Consider the following 19,793-nt stretch of genomic DNA (forward strand, 5'->3'; position numbering starts at 1 on the left):
ACTAAGGGTAATGTCAGAGGGTTTACTGCCTATGTTTTCTTCTAGGAGTTTTGTGGTTTCAGATCTTACAATTTAAATCTAATCCATTTTGAGTTTATTCTTGAATATGCTGTAAGCAGGTGGTCTAATTTCAGTTTTTGCATGTATCTATGCAGTTTTCCCAACATCATTTATTGAATAGAATGTCTTTACCCCATTGTGTATTTTTGCCTTCTTCGTTATAGATTAATTGATCGTATAGGCATAGGCTTATTTCTGGACTCTCTATTGTGTTCCATTGATCTATGTCTGTTTTTATGCCAGCACCATGTTGTTTTGATTACTATATGCTTGTAGTATAGTTGATATGAGGTATTGTGACATCTACAACATTGTTCTTTCTCAAGATCGCTTTGGCTATTTGGGGTCTTTGTGGTTCCATATGTGTTTTGGGATTATTTGTTCTAATTCTGTAAAAAATGCCATTGGTGTTTTGATAGGGATTTGGGTACAAGGACATTTTAATAATGTTAATTCTTCCTATCGATGAGCATGGTATATGATTTCATTTATTTGTATCTTCTTTAATTTCTTTTTCCAATGTATTATAATTTTCTAAATACAAGTCTTCTGCTTCCTTGGTTAAATTTATTACTAGGTAATTTTAAAAATATATATATAATTGTAAATGGGATTGCTTTCTTAATTCCTCTTTCTTATAGTTTATTACTGGTATATAAAAATACAATTGATTTCTGAATATTAATTTTGTAACCTGGTATTTTATTGAATTTATCAGTTCTAGTAGTTTTTGGTGGAATCTTTAGGGTTCTCTATATACAGTGCCATGTCATCTGCAAATAATGACAGTTTTTCTTCTTCCTTTCCAATTTGGATGCCTTTTATTTCTTTTTCTTGTCTGATTCCTGTAGCTAAAACTCCCAATAGTGTTTTGAATAAAAGTGGTGAAAGTGGACATCATTTCTTGTTCCTGATCTTAAGAAAAATGCAGATTTTCACCACTGAGTATGATGTTCTGTATGGAGTTGTCATAGACAGCCTTTATTATGTTGAGATATGTTTCTTCTATTCCTGCTTTGCTAAGAATTTTTCTTATAAATGGATGCTGGGTTTTGTCAAATCCTTTTTGTGTATCTATTGATATGATCATATGATTTTTATCCATCATTTTGCTTATGTGATGCATGATGTTAATTGATTTGTGGACATTAAACCAACCTTGCATCCCAGGAATAAATCCCACTTAATCATGGTGTATGATCTTTTTAACATCTTGTTAAATTTGGTTTGCTAATATTTTGTTGAAGAATTTTGCATCTATGTTCATCAGGGATATGGGACTATAATTTTTTTTTTTTTGTAGTGTTTTTGTCTGCTTTTGGAATCAAGGTAATGCTGGCCTCATAAAATCAGTTTGGGAACCTTCCCTTCTATTGAAATTTTTGGAATTTTTTGAGAAGCATAGGCATTAATTCTTTTTTGGATGTTTGGTAAAATTCACCTGTGAAACTATCTGGTCCAGGAATTTTGCTCGTGGGGAGTTCTTTGGTTACTGATTCGATTTTGTTAGTAGTTATCAGTCTGTTCACATTTCCTATTTCTTTTTGACTCATTCTTGGAAGATTGTATGTTTCTAGGAATTTATTCCTTCCAAGTTGTCAAATTTGTTGGCATATAATTGTTCATAGTATTTTCTTATAATCCTTTGTATTTCTGTGGTGTCTCTTTTCCTCTTTCATTTCTGATTTAATTTATTTGGGTTCTCTCTTTTTTTGATGAGTCAAGTTAAAGGTTTATCAATTTCGTTTTTCTTTTTAAAGAACTATCTCTTCATTTCATTGATTTCTTGTATTGTTTTTGATGTTATTTTTTGCACTGATCTTTATTATTTCCTCCCTTCTACTCAATTTGGGCTTTATTTGTTCTTCTTTTAGTAGTTCTTTTAATTGTAAGGTTAAATTGTTTGAGTTTTGTTTTGTTTCTGGAGGTAGGCCTGTATTGCTATGAAATTTCACTCAGAAATGCTTTTGCTGTATCCCATAGATTTGGGGTTGTAGTGTTTTCATTTTTATTTGTCTCAAGATATGTTTTGATTTCTTCGTTGATCTCATCGTTAAATCAGTCATTGTTTAGTGGCATGTTACTTAGCCTCCATGTATTTGTGTGTTTTTTTTCAGTTTTTTCTTGTAATTTCTAGTTTTATACCATTGTGGTTGGAGAAGATGCTTGATATGATTTCAGACTTCTTAAATTTATGGAAACTTGTTTTGTGGACTAACATATGGTCTATCCTAGAAAACGTTTCATGTATGCTTGAAAAAAATATATATTCTGCTGCTTTCAGGTGAAATGCTCTAAAAATGTCAATTAAGTCCATCTGGTCTAATATGTCATTTAAGGCCACTGTTTCCTTGTTGATTTTCTCTCTACACGATCTATCCATTAATGTCAGTGGGTGTTAAAGTCCCCTACAATAACTGTATTATTGTCAATCTTTCTCTTTATGTCCGTCAATTTTTGTTTAATGAAGTAGGTGCTCCTGCATTGGATGCATAAACGTTTACAAGAATTGTATCTTCTCGTTGCCTTGATCTCTTTGTCATTTGCATTGATCTATCATTATGTAGTGTTCTTCTTTGTCTCTTGTTATAGCCTTTGTTTTAATGTCTTTTCTCTGATATACATATTGCTACCTTACCTTTTTTGTTTCCATTTGCATGTAATATCTTTTTTCAGCTCTTTACTTTCAATCTGGTGTGTCTTTCAATCTGAAGAGGGTCTCTCATAGACAGCATATGTATGGAATTTCTTTTCTCATCCATTCAGCTACCCTATGTCTTTTGGTTGAAGCATTTAATTCATTTACATTTAAAGTGAATATTGATAGGTATGTATTTATTACCATTTTATTATTTATATTTATGTTTTTTTTGTTTTGTTTTTCTATTCTTAAAGAAGTCATTTTAACATTTCTTGTAATACTGATTTGGTGGTGATAGATTCCTTTAACTTTTTCTTGTCTAGGAATCTATCTCTCCTCAGATTTTAAATGATTGCTTTGCTGGCTAATGTAATTTCAGTTGTAATTTTTTGCTTTTAATCACTTTGAATATTTTGTGGCAATCTCTTTTGGCCTGCAAAGTTTCTGTTGAAAAGTCAGCTGAAAGTCTTATGGGAGCTTTCTTTTAGGTATTTAACTGCTTTTCTGTTGCTGCTTTTAAGATTCTCTGTTTGTCTTTAACCTTTGATATTTTTAATTATGATATGTTTTGGCATGGGCTTCTTTGAGTTCCTCTTATTTGAGACTCTCTGTGCTTCCTGTGTCTGTATGTCTATTCCCTTCTCTAGGTTAGGGAAGTTTTTTATCATTAATTCTTCAAATAAGTTTTCAATCATTTGCATTCTCTTCTCTTTCTGGTACTCCTATGATGCAAATGTTCATATGCTTGATGTTGTCCCAGAGGTCCGTTAAACCAGAGGTCCCTAACCTTTTTGGCACCAGGGACCAGTGCTCCTATGAGAATATAATGTCTGATGATCTGAAGTGGAGCTGAGGCAGTGATGCTAGCACTGGGGAGCAGCTGCAAATACAGATGAAGCTTTGCTCACTCACTCGCCCACTATTCACCTCCTGCTGTGCAGCCTGGTTTCTAATAGGCCACAGATGGGGACCTGTGCCTTAAACTATCCTTTTTTTCTTTTTGCTGTTCTGATTAGGTGTTTTCTGCTACCATAGCTTTCAAATCACTTATTCGATTCTCTGCTCCATTTAATCTGCTGGTGATTCCTTCTAGCATATTGTTTATTTCAGTTATTGTGTTTTTCATTTTTGACTGTTTTTTAATGGTTTCTATGTCTTTTTTTATGTTTACTATCTCTATTGAAGTTCTCACTGAGTTGACCTGTTCTTCCCCTAAGTTCGCTGAGCATCCTTATAACTAGTATTTTGAACTCTGTATCGAGTAGGTCGCTTCCATTTTATTTCATTCTTTTTCTGGAATTTTCTCTTCTTCTTTCATTTGGAACATGTTTCTTTGTTTACTCATTTTGGCTGCTTCTCTGTGATTGTTTTCATGTATTAAGTAGATCTGCTACGTCTCCCAGTCTTGGAAGGATGGCCTTATGTAGCTCATGCCCTGTGGGGCCCAGTGATACAGTCTCCCTGATCAGCTGAGCTGTGTGCTCCAGGAATGTGTTTTGTGTAGATTGCGTGTGCCCTCCTGTTATAGTTGGGGCTTGACTGCTGTTTGCTGTAAATGGTTCAGGTTGACCCTCAGGCTTACTGGCTGTGAGGCCTGATTCCATGGTGCAGATTCACCTCAGTGTGGCTCTGGTGCCTGCTGAGACTACTTTTTGGGTTTACAGTTTGTGGAATTAGTTGTGTGGTGCTCTGTTGTGGTCTGAGGCAAGTCACCAGGTGAGTTGATTCTGAGGCCCCTTGAGAAGATCTCCAGTGCAGTCTGAGTTTAGCTGCTGTCTGTCCCCAGCCTAGGGCCACCTGATAGGAGCTATAAAGCAATTCCACAGTTGCAAGCTGCTCTGCTGGACCCAGGGGCAAGTGGGTGAGGCCCCAGTGCTACCTGAGGCTGGCTTTCACTCTTGCTGGACCTAAGGCCACTCAGCAAAAGGCACAGAGCACACTGAGGCCAGCCACTGCCTGCTTTGGGCCACAGACCTTGGATAGTTTTTAAGAAAGCTTACAGCTTGACCAAGGCTGCCCATGAGGCACAGCCTCTGAAAGAGCAAAGGACAGTTTGTGAGTTGGGTGGAGAAGGGTCTCATGGAGTGGTGTTCATCAGGTTAATGCAGATTCAGATTTGGCTACTGCCTGCTCCCGTAGGTTGTGTAGGGGGAGGGCTCAACACAAGAACAGTGGTGGCCCTTACTCCAATGCCACACAATTCACTTTCTCTTCATGTGTCTCTGGTGCCTTTTGAATTGCTGTCTCTTCACTGAAACTCAAGGTTGTCTGTGAGTGAATGAGGCACAATCCCTTTAAAAATATGGCTGGGTTTCTAGCAACCCTCCTTTTCACTGGGGCAGATGGCAACACTGCTGATCTTCACTGACAGCTGATGTGGAAACTGCTCTTCCAGGCACTGTATCCCTTGACTGGGGAACCCAGTATAGTGATGGGACCCCTTGTTGCCCCTCCTTGGTAGGAACCTCTAGAGCAAAGATATCCCTCCTGATTCTCAACCACCACATATGGATATGGGACCAGCCTCTTTCGTGCCTCTGCCCCCTCTACAGGTCTCCATGTGGCCTCTTCTTTATATCTTAGTGATAGGAGTTCTTTTCCGTTGTCTTCAGGTGGTTCTCCAGGTTGATTGCTCTGTAATTTATTGTAATTTTGAGGTAGTCATGAGAGGAGGTGAGCACAGCACTTACCTACTCTGCCATCTTGACCAGAACTCCCAAGATCTTGTACATATCTTTTTGATTATCAGGAATGGTACATAATGTAAAACATGGATTTATTTATTTTTTATTCATTATTTTATCAGGAAATTCCCAATGTACAGAACATTTTAAAGGTTTATGCAGTGAACACCCATATATTCACTACCTAGACTCACAATTGTTGGACATACTCATTTTTATAACTGTGATAAAGTTTCATAAAATCAAGTATCAAATTTGGGAACATTATCATTTACTAGAAAATGGTTAATTTTGCTTCATAAATCTTTCACACTTTTTGTCTAAGTTTCAGAACATATAAAATAAATATGTTTAATTTATTACTATAAATCTAAGTTCCTATGGAGATCTCATTGTCCATATTTGTTGATCTACAGTCATTTTAAATCCAGCAAAATTATAATTTTTATTTCTATGGCAGTGCTATTTATAAGTAAAATATTTTTTTGTGAAGTATCTGTAATGTTTAATACTATTTTTAAAGGTATGATATTCTACTCTAAAGAAATGTTTTCCTTGATTAACTTAAGACTGGAGATGGTCAAGAGGATACAACTCCAAAATATTGTTTGCCTATTTATCTTTATGAAATTTCAGGATTACTCAGAGTTAGTTTTAGCAATTATTTCACGTATAATTAGATTATAATCTCCTTGAGAACAGATGCTCTGTCTCATTTACAATGCTTAGGGTGTTTCATAGTACTAAAAAAGCCTAGCTGTAACTAAAAATATGGCCGTTGAGTGATACCAGAAAGAAAATATAGCATTCTAGTCTTGAATTTGACCTCATTTTAATGAAACCAATATGTATCGAATCTTCAGACTGCAGAGTACTAGGCTACACTGAAGCTGGGCATAGTTGTGCAATACACATGAGAAAACATTTTTTTTTTTCTTTCTTCTTGCAATAAATAGTATAGTCTTTTTTAAGAAATACCTTTCAACTCTGTATGCCTAGAAGAAAGGGAGCTTTTTATATAAGTATTTTTTCAATAGTAATTCAAAGACAAGCAAGTAAATTTAAGTCCATTTTGTGACATTTTCCAAAATACCAATGGACTTCTGGGAGGCACTATTTAGTTACTAAATATCCATGGAAATTAATGCATGCAAATATTGTTAAAATTCCCCAATACAAACCAAGGGAAATAAAGTGTGATGTTCAAAGCAAGTATATTTAGGACTCTTTGCTATGCCAAGAACTTCTACCTGTTGTTGCTGGGAGGGGAAAATTATCACAAAAATAAATTCAATATAAACATTTAACTTTTGAGTCTTTTTACTTATATTTGTATATAGGTGAGCTACATGAGTGAATACAATTAGAGTAATTATTAAATGTATTTCAGACACTCAAACACTTATTGTCTCCCCGATACTACTTAAGAGCTGATAAGGAGGGAACCAGTCAACTCCTTTCAAGGCTCTATTTCCTGAAATGTTTTATCTTGTTATCTTGGTATCTTATTAGTACCAAGTCCACTATCCCAAAGATTAATCTGTGACAACTGAAAAATTAGATCCTCTTGAGAATATTCTGTTCTGTGTATTGGTTTCTAGGAAGCATGGATGTGAGAGAGAACATACCTTTAGTCACAGTGCTAGTATCAGAGTTAGATACTTACTCCTTTTAGGTTATGTTCTCTCCTTTAAAAGAATAACATTCTCTAGAACCTGTTTTTAAAGACTTAGTATTGTTGAGTTTTCCTAGATAGGACATGGAGTTCTGTTTTCTCCTATATCTGTCAAGAGCAACTTGGCCTGAAAGATATGTTACAATAACAAATATTATTTTAGCTATATTGGAGGTGAAGTCAAAAGTAACTTTAGTATTATGTATTCATAAAATTATGGAATTGGATTTAGTTTTAACTCTGATACTAGCACTGTGACTAGAGGTGTGTTCTCTTTCATGTGCATGCTTCCTAGAAACCGGTACACAGAACAAGAGGATCTCATTTTTCAGTTGTCACGGATTAATCTTTGGGATAGTAGATTTGGTAATAATAAAATTATAAATGTGACTAATGTATGTGCATATATGAAAGCAGTGATACAACTAAATATTAATTATTTAATGAACACAACTAAATAGCAACAAATATTAGAAACCAATATTAATTTTAAAAGGGTTCTCTATGTGCCAAAACCAGCATTAACATATATAAAATACAACTTCATTATATATTTTAATGACATTTACAAAATGTATCTATGAAACATTTTCATATTTAATTAATAATTCATAGTTATAAAAATGTTTTCCACTTTCTTTGAACTTAGAATTGTTTTCCAATGTTTGTTAAAAGTTTTTCTCCAATTAATGTAAATATTTTGCCTTCTTATTTACTAAAATTTTTCTTTATTAAGGCAAATATTGAAAATTCTCCCAATTTTATTGGAACTGTGCTTTACAAATAAAAAATATCTATTTGCCATTCTATGTTTTATTTTACATGAGTAGAAATGGAGATCTAAATTAAGCAACTGTGCATGTTGAATGAGTAAAATCTGCAAGTAGCAAAAGCTGGAGCCTCTTTTCATAGGTATAACTGCAGACTTCTTATATGTGAGTTCATTTAGAGACTTTCAGTGTTTTTGATATATAAACCTAGAATAAGCTTTTTCTGAGACAACTGAATTAAAAGGCTTAAAGATCAGTAAAAATTTATATGTGTTTTCTTTCTACACATATCCAAAGCATCCATCATGTTTAAGTTTGTACTTTCCTATAAGTCATATGTTGCTATTTTGAATAGTGGAGTAAAATAAGATATCTCCTGAAGGTCAGTACTTTTCAACAACATCAGCGAAAGTCAAAACTTGCAGAACATTTTCAGGAATAATAAAGAACTTTAAATTTTCTTATTTTTATCTTACATTTTTATATTTATTAATTGCATAATTTACTATTTGTGTCAAAGTATCCACATTTCTTTTCAGTGGGAATTTTAAAATATCAATAATCAATTTGTATTGTTTGTATGATTTCATAGTTTTTTAAGTCATTGCTTTGTGAATATATATTTTAGATATTTGTGGTATTCACTTTTCATCCTCACCTTCTCAGATTAAGCATAGCAAAAAAGGAAAATTCATCTAAAAATAAATCAAAAGATCCATTTTAGTATTGTTTCCATTTTTCTTCTTAAGAAAGAACACAAGACCTGTGTAAATGAAGTACACCATTCAAAAATGTACACAAGTCCCACAAGCCAACAACAACTTAGAGTAAATACAAGTTAGGCCTGCACTTTCTAATATGGACACATGGCTACTGGGTACTTGAAATGTGGCTAGTTGGAGTAGATGTGTGTGGTAAATATAAGTTAACACAGGATTTCTGGAAAAGAAGAATGTACTGTGTCTCATTGATAATTTTTATATTGATTGTTGAAATTATAATCTTGTAATATTTTGGATTAAATATTTTTATTCTTAAAATTAATTTCTCCTGTTTTTTAATGTATATACTAGAAAGTCTAAAATTACCTATGTGGCTGTCATTATATTTCTATTGTACTAGGTTAAGTTAGTTGTCACCTGCTGGTGCTTTACATGTGTTTTACTCAGTGGTGCCTTAGTGAGTAGTGTCATTATTCACTAACCAATGAACTTTCAAAGACCTTTCCATTTTCATGTTGACTGTAAGAGGAAGTCCAGGTGATGAATTATTCATTTGTAGTACTGAGGAAGCATTTAGTGGATCCCAAGAGGAGTGTTGAGCCGAGGGCAATTTTAGATAGACAGACGTCTGACATCTGTTTCAATCTAAGCATATATCACTATATTCCTCCTGTCACCCAGCTGTATGTTTACTCTCAGGAACAGCCATCACTTTCCCGTATTTATAGAATGAGCTATGTTGTCTAAATTGTGCTAAAATTTTTATTGTTTTTATTCTGACTCATTCTTTCACCTTTATTGAGTTATATTTGACATATGACACTGTGTAAGTTTAAGGTATATAACATGATTTGATATATGTATATATTGTGAAACGATTACCATGAAAGGTTAGTTAACACATCCATCACCTCACAATTTGTTTTGTATAAGTGAGAAGTTTTAAGATCTACTCTCTTAGCAACTTTCAAATATACAATACAATATTGTTAACTGTAGTCACAATGCTATGCATTACGTCCCCAGAACTTATCATCTTGAACTAAAAGTTTGTACCCTTTGACCACCTTCACTCCCCCTTCGCCCCCAACTCCTGGCAATTACTAATCTGCTTTCTGTTTTTATGGGTTTTTCTGTGTTTTTAGATTCCATATATAAGTGAGATGCTATATTAGCTGTCTTTCTCTGTATGACTTATATCCATAGCATAATACCCTCAAGGTTCATATGTGTTTTCACAAATGGCAGGGTTTCCTTTTTTAAGGCTGAATAATATTTCTCTCTGTGTGTGTGTGTGTGTGTGTGTGTGTGTGTGTAACTCATTCTATCTTTTTTATGAGCTATGTAACTCATAGCTCATTCTATCTTTTTTATCTATTCATTTGTCAATGGACACAAATTATTTCAGTATCTTGGCTATTGTAAATAGTGCTGCAATAAATAAGGGGGTGCAGATATTGCTTCAAGATAGTAATTTCATTTCCTTTAGGTATTTACCTAGAAGTAGAATTATTGGATCATATAGTAGTCGTAATTTTAATTTTTTGAGAAACCTCCATACTGTTTTCCATAGCAGCTGCACCAGTTTACATTCCCACCAACAGTGAACAAGGGGTCTCTTTCCTCTACACCCTCACCAGCACTTATCTCATGTCTTTTTGGTAACAGTCATTCTGACAAGTGTGAGATGATATCTCACTGTGGTTTTGATTTGCATATTCTTGGTGATTAGTGATATTGAACACCTTTTCATGTACCTGTTGTTCATTTAAATATCATTTTCGAGAAAATATCTATTCACGTCCTTTGCCCATTAACTTATACCATTCATAAAAACTAACTTAAAATGGATTAAAGACTTAAATATAAAACCAGAAGCCATAAATCTCCTAGAAGAAAACATAGGGGAAAAAGGTCCTTGACATTGGTCTTGGCAATATATTTCTAAGATATATTTTTGGATATTACATCAAAAGTTCAAATAACGAAATCAAAAACAAGTGGGACCACATCAAACTATAAAGCTTCTGCACAGTAAAGAAACAACAAAATGAACAGGCAACCTATAGAATGAGAGAAAATATTTACAAATCACGTGTTTGATAAGAGGTGAATATCCAAAATGTATGAAGAACTCATATAATACAATAGCAAAAAAGTAACCAGTTCTGATTCATTTTTGACACGTTCTCAATATTTATGTGTTTTTATTTATAATTATTATTTTTGATGCTGTTATCCTGCCAATGTAATAATTTGCCCAAGGAAACAGATATTTTCCATCAAAGAAAAACAGTCCAATGGCCGATGAGACTGATATTTGAGAAATGAAACTGACAGCAAAATCGTGGTTAATTATCCAGGCCATTTTAGCAGGGGAAAATTATTAAAATGTTAACCAGATTAACAATAGATGTGTGGAAAGTCTGGATACTTTCTGTCAACCACAGATGCTGATGTGCTTTGTCTGAAACTGTCAAGATTAACTCATTTGGCTAATTAGCCCCTCACCAGGATGCTGGGAAGATGAATGAAAAAATTGATCCAAGCCATATATGCCCTTTATCCAACTGTTCTGGTGATTTTTTGGGAAAAGAATAATTTTCTCGGCTACAAAAGATTACCTTCCATGTAACATTAGGTTCATCATTCTAGGTCATGGTTATAGCACCAGATGTTAAAATTCTTTTATTGTCTAATTATCTGAAACAAAAGCAGATTTTGTTGACCTCAGTTTTTTGGAGCTTTGTCTCCTTGGAAAAATGGCTATTTTATATCACATGTCAAAGTCACAAATCAATCCATGGAATAATTAAAAACTGAGCTATAGTTATTCACGTTCTCATACCTTTAAAATATAAAATGATATAAATAAATGATTATATTTTTATTAGGGTGAAAAATATTTATGTTATTACTTTTATATGTTTCAGACATCTGAGATATTGTAAATCTGAAGTGACACAACATGGTAAACAGACTGTCCTTTAGGGAAATTTGTCAGAAGGAAACTGCCTGCTACTAGCCACCTTTGGAGGGATGATACCATGCAGGTGGTCCACAGAGAACAGACTTCATCGTCAATTAAGGTAACAAACTGGTGATGCCAGATCCATATGCTATCTGCACTAGGTTGAATAATGTGCCTTCAAAATTCATGTCCAACTGAAACCTCAGAATGTGACCATATTTGAAATAGTGTCTTTGCACATGTAATCAAGTTAAGATGAGATCATACTGTATTAGGGTGGGCCCTAATTCAATGACTGATGTCCTTATCAGAACAGGGGAATTTGAACACAGAAATGGACAGACAGGGAAGACAGACATGTGAAGGTGGAGGCAGAGTTTGGATCGATATAACTGTAAGTCAAGGAATGCCAAAGACTTAAACTCAGAAACTAAGAGGCAAGAAGGGATCCTTCCTTAGAACCCTAGATGCCAGAGGGGTACAAGAGGGTCCGACTGTAAGAAATAGCAAGAAATAGTAATACATTTGATATTATCTTTCCAACGATCTTAAAAGATTTTGTAAGGATTCTGTTTCATTCTTTCTAACTCAATGCTGTAAAAACAATACTGCAATATTGACTAAAAGTCCGTCTTTTTTTTTAACCTTTCTTAACAGTTTTCTCCTTAAAACAAGTGTTTGATTACCTCAGGTGAAATCTACCCACCCACCTCTTTGGCTCTGTCCAAATTTACTGAGTAACTCTTTAGGCCTGGAGGCAGAAGCTTGCTTAGACATCTTAATGTAATCAGGTTGGTTCCTGCTGAGATTCTATCAGGAAAAATGTGTTCCCAAAATTCAAGAAAAGAATTAATGACAGGCTATAATTTACTTAGCATTCAGAGCTTTAGAGTATTTTCCATTGGACTTACACACGCCTCTTTTCCAAATGGCACACTGGATCTTAAAAGAATTGAAAGAACTTTCTCAAAGCATTAGATAAAATTCTGAGATGGAGGAGATAATGACAAAAACTGGGAGAGAGCTGATTTCAGTGTTGGTCCTGTCCAAACCACTGATAGCTGTGAGGATTAACTTTCTGGGGATCAATTTCTTCCTTCTGAAATTGATAGTCCTGAACAGATAATCTTCAGATTATCTTCCGACATTTAACTTCTGTAATTAATAGTAAATTAAAATAGCTTATACATGCTGAACTACTGGAGAAGAGTAAGTGAAGTTCCAAAGAAAGCGGTCAAGGTAATACTTATTTTGATAAATGAGAAGTCTTCCATGCGTAAATGTTCAATCATAAAAAGATTAAGAGAGTGATCTTTAATACATTACTGCAACTCAGTCTAAAATTTTGTACCTTTACCAAATTTTTATTTTGAAACAAAAGCTAACAATTCAAAGTTCTGATTTGAAGACACTTCAATTTGTTTATATTTTTATGATGATAAACACATTACGATTGACAACTGTTTCCTTTCTTTGGTTTGGAAAACAGGAATTAATCTTTATTTAAATAATATCTGTGTGGAAGTGGTGTGTTCAGTTGAGGTAAACCATTCACTGAAGGCTCTAGTTTTTGTACCTCAAACGGAATACAGTCAAATTTTTTGGAGAGCAGATATTTGGATGGTTTCATTAGCGTTCTTTAACTTGCTTCATTATTATTATAAAAACTAATAAAAGCTGTGAATTTATTTTAGATAACAGTCAATAAAGGAAAAGCATGCAGGACATGGATGACTTCTTCTGTGTCCAGTGCTTCCCACCTCACATAATCCGTTGCTTCAGCTTCAATAAAATCAGGAACTGAGACAGTTACTTTTGAAAATGCCATGCCCCTCACCCTTGGTACTATAAATTCTTGACATTCCCCGCCCCAGCTTTAACTTTGTCAGACTACGAGGAATGGTTTATCAACTTTAGTGCAAGGTTTATAGTCAATTGCTTTGAAGAAGAAGTAAAAGCATCCTTTGTTTTTTTCTATTTTATGGCATTCACTATAGAGCTTGGGTATGAATGGCAAACTTATTGACAGCTGTTACACTGAGCTATGGTTTCTAGATTTCTCTTCCAGTTTGCAGAAAGTATAGCTTTTTTATCTCATCCAAACTTCAGTTATTTTATTAAATTGACAAGCAATTTTGGGAATAAGTTTTTAAAAAAAGAATTCATTTATTGTTTGCTTTTGATCACAGATAGTTTTACTCTATTTCTTAAAAACAGAGAATATATAATTTCTCTGGATTCCCCCAATTCTATCATTTGGAGGATATGACTTAGGTGTCTACTATGTTTTATATTAAAACTTTGAGAAAATATCAATATATCTAAAGAAAAGTTTTGAAATTTTGAGTACATATTTTGTGTAAGTTGCTTTTTAATTTTTTTTAACATTGTTTCTTGTGATTCTCTAAAAAATCTATAAGAAAGGTTTAATGATATATCTTTTCTTATACATGAGGCAGAAAAGCGAAGAGAGGTTAAGCATCCTACTCATGGTCACATCGCTTCTAGTAAATGAGAAACCAGGATTCACATGTAAATGTGGCTTCAAAGTCCACGCTTTTACTACTTCTGTGCCGCTTTATTCTAGGAGCATATGAGCTAGAATGAAAAATCAACATACAGATATCCCAACGAAGTATAATACTGACTAAAAGTTCATCAAAAGAATAGAGACCAATCATTTTTAAAGTCTTTTTCCAGAAACAAAAGATTTCTAGAGAGGTAATTCAAAGGTCCACAAAGGTTTAGATTAATTTTCATGGATGCTGAGGTTGATATGAGATCCCACCTCTCATCAAATAATCTCTAATTTCAATTTCTGTGATAATCAGAACAGCCTAATTCTTCTCATTGATTGATTTTCTAATTAGAAACTGGTTTAAATTTAGACATATCAATAAAATTATATAAACACATAACCACTTTTTTTCAATTTTTCTTATATTTCTGTGGTAAAATCATTGAAGAAAAACAAGACTATTTTAATGCAATGATTTTTACTTTGCAAATATTCTTTTTAGTTGTAATAAGAGTATACATATAATTTAGTATACTTCTTTTTGCATATAATATATTTTTAGTTTATGAACACTTAAACTAAAAAGACTGAATTACGTGTCTAAGAGAGAATAATAAATGTGCTACTCTCAGAGAACACATTTTTACAATTTATGATTTAAGTTTCTTAGTGGATTTGTTTTTGCTTTTAAAATATTTTTAACATGGAATGCTATAAAGAATAAAAGGTGACCTATAATCCTTTCTGCTAGATAATCTCTAATAATTTTAAAATTAAATAAAAGTATCAACCATTTCTGATTAGAAAATTCAGACATTAAAGAAAGGTATAAAATAATGGGGGGAAAAAAAAAACCTCTCTCACCTCTTAGTCCTTGTCTATAAAAGTAACAATGGCTAATTTGCTGTTTAGTCTTCCAGATAAAAATAAGCACCTTCCACTATGCTTATATGTGTCTTTTGTTTACAGAAAAGTGAACATGCACGTATCCTGTCCTACACATTTACTATTTCTTTTAATAACACTTCTTAGGACTCTCTATATATCACAAATAGTTGTCACATTTTTGAAAGCCTCTTTCTATATAATATTTCATTATATAAAATTTCTTATTTAAACAGTCCCCTATTAATGAGACATTTTTTTCCCATTCATTTTCTCTAACAGTAGATTTAGGTTGTGCAGTAAGAAAGCTACACTTAGTATTCTATATATGTCATTATTGTTTTTCTATCAAATCTACATCATAAGTTTTTACTAGTTGTTGAATTGAAGGATGTTGGCATTTAAAATTTTGATAAATATTACTAAATTATTCTGTACATATATTGTATGAGTTTTGTCCCCCAAAATGAGCAGCAATAACTAACCTTCCATAGTACCCTCTGCCAACAAGTAATGGAGCCAGAATATAAATTCAGGCAGTCCAGAGCCAGAATCTGTGCTCTTAAACAAATGTGCTACATATCGTTTAAAAGTGCAGAAAAAAATAGAAATTATCAACTTTAAAAATTTTGACTAATATGACAAATGTAAACAATATGTAATTTTGACTTATGTCTTTTTTAATAAGTGAAATGAAGTATATTATCATATTGTGTTTACCACTTCTATTTTTTCTTATAAACTACTTTTTCATACCTTTGCATGGTTTTATACTGGGTTCCTAAAATTTCTTAGTAATTTTCACAAACTCTTAATTTAAAAAAGAAATGAACAATATTACTTTGTCATGTGTATTGCAATCATTTTTTTCACAGAGAAGTTTTAGATATTTATACATTCAAATTTTTTGATTTTGGCTCCTAGATTTTATGTTTTCTTGAACATTTTATTTTGGTCATTTATACACACACACACACACACACACACACACAGAGATATTTTTATGTATCTATATATATTGCAAAGGCAAGCATATTAAGTACTCTAATAGTATGGAAATTCAGCCTGTGCATACTACGTAAGTATTATGAGATAGGATATAAACTACTGAGTGTTTCTGTAAAGAGTATGATTTTACAGAGATTAGTAAAATATTAGTATAATTAAACCCAGTTGTATCAGGCATTATCAGATAGGGAAGAAGTGCTTTACTGCTTTAAACCCAATCTGCAACCAGAGATGATGTGTTCCACTGTGTGCTACTGACTGGAGCTCTGCTGATAGCTACCTTACTGTGATGTGAACCAGTAGAGACCTCTGTGCAGACAAATTGAAATTACTTCCATTTTACAGTGAAAACAAAAGAACAAAAGCCTTATTAAACACAGATTAAGTTCATTATTGTGTAAATCTCTCCTTGGAAAATGCACCTAATCCTTTCTACCAAAATATTAAACATAAAACTGATATTACGATAAAGATAGAGATAATACCCTCTTCTTTATCTTGGCTCATTTCTGTCATATTAAAGAGGCAAACATGTAGTAACTTTGGCTGGTGCTTGTGAGTAAGAGGGGCCGCCAGCTACATCTAGTATCAGGTTCCACTATCTGGTTAACTACACCATCTTTCCCACAAAATCTTTTCAGCTTGATCTTAACTCAAAAGGCCTTCAGTGTAAGCTAATCTGGGGTTTCACGTTGCAAAGGTCTTGGATGGCAAACATGATGTTTGTGTTTCTCAGTAATTATATTTGACTGCAAACACATTGTAACTGGCTTTGTATTCACAGTAAGAACTCCCAAGGGCCAAAGTCAACACCTCAGTAAGACTGTTCAATTAGAATAGAGGACATCATTCAACATAACATTAAAATTCTCCTGTAAATATGGCCAATAGCAGCTTAGAATTATGCACATCTGCCTTTTTCATACTAAATACATTTTTTTATGGATGCAACAGGATCTATTCTACCTATCTTTAATGAAGTTATGTGCTTAGACTTTCATTTGATGTTATTTTTTCTTTCTATTAGAGAGTTTTGTATGGATGTTTTGTATAAGGAGTTGTCTGGTAAAATTTAAGGCTAACTCAAACATGGGGCAATTCTCAGAGAATGTTTAAATGGGAAAAGTATAATTCTAATAACAATTAGCCATTGCCACTATCCCTTAGGGAAAAAAATAGTGATTGATACTTTACATAATTGAAGGAGAAGAAGGGAAATTATAAAATAATCAGGAGACGGAGATAGGAGAAAAGCAAAAGAGACAAAACAGAATTTGTGAACAAAGGCTCGAAAACCAAGATGCTGTTAGAATTTAACGATGCTCATTTTTCCTTTGTCAGCTGCTTCATTACCGCCAAAATTTTTCTCCATCTTATTTTTCCCATAAACTATAATTGGTAAAACAACACAATATGAAGACCTGGATAGATAAAACTGATTTTTTCTCCTTATCTAAATTCATATTCAATGTTCTAACAGCTGGGCTCATACAAATTGATCAAACAACTAATGGCCTCCTAATCATTAACTTATTTTTACTCAGACATGGAATAGAAGGCAGCCTGCTAGAAACCAGTCATGGATATTAAAATCAACAAATGTCAGAGGAGGAAAAAATTCCAACTGATGTTGCCTCTTCATCCATAAAACAATACAGACACTGCAGGAAAGTTACTTGTCATATTTATAGGAAAATTTTAATTTTATGTCACTTCACGGTACTTCTTTAAGGGGGACTTAGGTAGAAACTTCAGATATTTCATCAACAAACAGGTGTCTTCCAGGTCCCAAGCAGAGAATGTGGGGATTTTCTTAGTCTTTATGGACTAATTTCTGCATAGTATTACTGTACATTTCCCAAGCTTCTATGTTTCTAAACAAATAACACCAAGAAAATTGATGCCTCAGTGACTTTGCATACAGAGAGAGTATCTGTTATCATTCATTCAGGGACAGGTTTCTTCCTGTTCACCCATTCAGCTAGCCTGAGGCAGATTGTTCTGCCATTTCTTCATCTCTATAAAGTCTTTCCCAACTACCCGTCTTCCCCTTCTTAGCTATTCTCAGTCTATAAAAATCTTATCAGCCTTCAAGGACTATTTTAAACACAAGCTTTCTTTTTAATTATAAAAGACACGAATTGCTTCTCTCTTCTCCAAATTCTTACAATTCTTACAGTGGAAATATATATATCTCAAAATCAGGTACTGTGGTACAAAGGTGAATATAATCTTCATTAATAATTTGGAAATTCCATTAAATCGTATTGCAGAATGAGTGCACTGCTCTGGGTATCAGGAGATCTGAGATCCTGCTCAAGTCCAGGATTGGTCCTATGACATTGGGTAAGTCATTTAAATAATCTGAGTCTTCATTTATACTGTATAAAATAAGAAAGTTAGACTAGCTAATGTCTGTTCTGCCCTCAAGGATCAAAAGGCTATAGTCAGGACCAAACGGATCTATTCATGAACTTGTCTTACAGAAGTTCCCAAATTGATGGAAGAGCTGTAATGTTAGAGGAACACCGCAGTACTGAAAGTTATGTTTAACACTGCAGAACTCGAGTGAAACTGAGTAAAATAAAAATTCACACTTATTTGGAGTTTATAATTTGTCAACATTTATTGGACATAGCAGAAGCTCTCTTCCTTTTTGATCCACATCTATTTATATTCTTTTGGCTACGTGACATAAAATCCATATTTCTAAATAAGTCTGCATAACGTCCAAAACCTTATTTAAGACTGTTTCACTTACCTATTTTTGTATAACAATCTACCTTGAAATTAACTGCCTTAAAACAACAATCATTTATTTTACTCACAAGTCTGAACATCAGAAACATGAGAGGGGCTCACTTACCTCTGCCTCAAGGTGCCAAGGATCTCACTGGGGATAGTTCAGACAGCTGTGCCCTCCCTAGCTGGAATTGCTTACTCAAGACCATATATGCCATATATGTGTGACCTTCATTCTTGCAGTTGGCTGAGCTCTCTCACTCCCTTGGCCTTAGATGATGGCTATACTGGCTGGAAAAGCTAAGAAGCCTTCTTTCACATGTCTGGTGACTTCTTCATGTGGCCGTTCTCTCCCTCTTTGTAGCTAAGGTAGGCTTCTCACATTGTAGCAGTCTCAGGGTGGTTGGATTTCTTACACAGTGACTCCCTTCCCAGTAGGAGGAAGCAGAAGCCATCGATCCTATTAAAGATTAAGCTGGAACTGGCATAAAATCACTGCCATCATACTCAATTGGCACATGCATATTTAGTGAGTAGAGAAACAATCTCCACCTCAGGACGGTAGGAATGGGCAAAAATTTGCATTTATCTTTAATTTGCCACAGTACTCTCTGCTTACTTGGTTATTTCTCTAGAAGTAGATTAATTTGGATTTTGTCACTTATGTGGATATATGCTCCTTTTTAGTTAATGGCAAGTTTAAATTTCCAGATTTTTCCCAAAGCTATATTAAACCAGAATCAGGGTATAGCTAATATTCAGAAGGCCAGTCACATGCCTTGTTTTCAAAATTGCCTTCAACAGCTCAATATTTACACCAGAATATGAAGTACTCTGCATCAGAAACTAGTTCTTTGACCCCCAAGTTAAGACCATCTCAGTTAGAAAAACTGTAAAGTCTCTCTGTTGATGGTTAAAGAGTTAATCCTACAGAAATCCATTGTACTAGTTTTCTAGGAATGCTGTAAAAAGGTACTACAAACTGGGTAGCTTAAACAGAAATTTATTTCCCACAGTTCGAGAGGCTAAAAGTCTGAGATTAGATATCAGTAGGATCGGTTTCCTCTGTAGCCGTGAGAGAAAAATCAATTTTAGGCTTCTATTTGGCTTGTAAATT

At 33.7% G+C, this 19,793-nt stretch overlaps 1 long non-coding RNA gene across 2 annotated transcripts in view; it reads left to right on the plus strand.

The window, feature by feature from the left end:
- The window catches only part of LOC120612575 (uncharacterized), a 382,790-nt gene extending 363,640 nt beyond the window's left edge, over positions 1–19,150 (plus strand). Inside the window, exons 7-9 of one of the 2 annotated variants that reach the window (XR_005655495.1) lie at positions 11,486–11,641; positions 18,208–18,280; positions 18,920–19,150. This is a non-coding gene — a long non-coding RNA (uncharacterized LOC120612575). Of the gene's footprint in view, positions 1–11,485; positions 11,642–18,207 lie in introns of both variants that reach the window. The other variant, XR_005655496.1, reaches the window with a different exon arrangement.
- Positions 19,151–19,793: the final 643 nt, after the last annotated feature.

The sequence above is a fragment of the Pteropus medius genome, unplaced genomic scaffold (genome assembly GCF_902729225.1).
Source record: "Pteropus medius unplaced genomic scaffold, Ma_sr-lr_union100, whole genome shotgun sequence".
In the NCBI taxonomy this organism is placed as follows: domain Eukaryota; kingdom Metazoa; phylum Chordata; class Mammalia; order Chiroptera; family Pteropodidae; genus Pteropus; species Pteropus medius.